The 1,341-nt window shown below is 63.8% G+C and overlaps 1 protein-coding gene across 1 annotated transcript in view; it reads right to left on the reverse strand.

The window, feature by feature from the left end:
* MLC1 (megalencephalic leukoencephalopathy with subcortical cysts 1) overlaps positions 1–1,341 on the reverse strand; it is a 31,754-nt gene that overhangs the window by 754 nt on the left and 29,659 nt on the right. The gene's annotated exons all lie outside the window — the stretch shown is intronic.

Raw genomic sequence — 1,341 nt, forward strand, 5'->3', positions numbered from 1 at the left:
CTCACCAGACATGAGCCAGCAGGGCAGACCCAGTCCCCCACCAGGCCCGCCCGCCCCGCCCCAGCCAGCCCTCGTCGCCCGGGCAACGGTTCCTTGGTTCCCTGGCCGGGCTTCTCCACCAGCCCCCGGGACACGGTGCATGTCCCTGAGCTGAGGCAGCGGGAGCCTGAGCCTCCCAGCACGGCCTGCCCTTTCCCTCCTGGCACTGATGGACACGTAGCCCTGGGGGTGGGGGTGCGCACAGCCCCTAACCCGAGCCGTGTTCTCCCCGACGTGCTCCCACCGTGGGATCTCCTGGTGCCACATCAGTTATTCTGATGACTCCAGGTGCCCTGGGGACAGACGCACACAGACTGCTTCTGGGCCATGATTTTAATCAAAGCAAATGTTATTCTCACACCCAAACTGCCTGCGGCCCAGCAGGTGGAGGCGACAGACGGAGACCTCAGGGGAGTGAGGACCGAGAGGAACTACTTGTTAGGGGATGTGAGGCCTCCGGGGCAGCTGAGGGCAGCGGCCTGGCCCAGGTCACCGAGGCTGGGAGACGTGACCCCGTCAGTTTTCAAACCCTTCAATGCACGCCCCCCCAACAGTCACTGAGCCGCACAGTGGACAGTCCACCTCCATGTGGTTGACCAAGGGCTTGGGAGCGGGACATGAGGGGTGACAAGTGCCAACACGCGCCCCTGTGGGCCGGCGCCCTGAGCAGGCAGGCGCTGCTGCAGTGGCTGGGTCAGGGGAGGGCAGCAGGGGCAGGTGGACAGCGTGGGAGAAGCATGGAGGAGGCTACCCTGTGCCCGCGCTCTGGGCGCCCCAGTTGTGTGGGGTCTGAGCACAGGACAGAGCCTCAGGTCTGCTCTCATCGAGGAAACAGCGTGGGGCGGGGGCTCGGTCAGAAGAGAAAGGCCGAGAGGGTGGAGCCGGTGGCCTGCTGTCTGCACACAGTAGGTGCTCAACAAAAACGGGCAGGAACCCGGCCGGGGTGGCTCAGGGGTTGAGCATCGACCTATGAACCCGGAGTCACGGTTCGGCCAAGGGCACAGGCCCGGGTTGTGGTCTCGATCCCCAGCGTGGGGCGTGCAGGAGGCAGCTGATCATGGTTCTCATCATGTATGTTTCTCTCTCTCCCTCCCTTCCTCGCTGAAATCAGTAAAAATACATTTTTAAAAAACCCACAAAAAGCGTGGTAGGAGCCAGGTGAGGTGCGGGAGGAGCAAACCAGGCAGCAGGCACGGTGGCCAGGAAACTGCGCAGACCAGCGCCAGAGTCCAGCCCCACACGAGCCCCCTCCCCGCACCAAGCTGACCTGCCAATCAGACAGAACAGCCAACCTACGCCCCC

This window comes from Myotis davidii, unplaced genomic scaffold (assembly GCF_000327345.1).
Source record: "Myotis davidii unplaced genomic scaffold, ASM32734v1 scaffold845, whole genome shotgun sequence".
NCBI lineage: Eukaryota > Metazoa > Chordata > Mammalia > Chiroptera > Vespertilionidae > Myotis > Myotis davidii.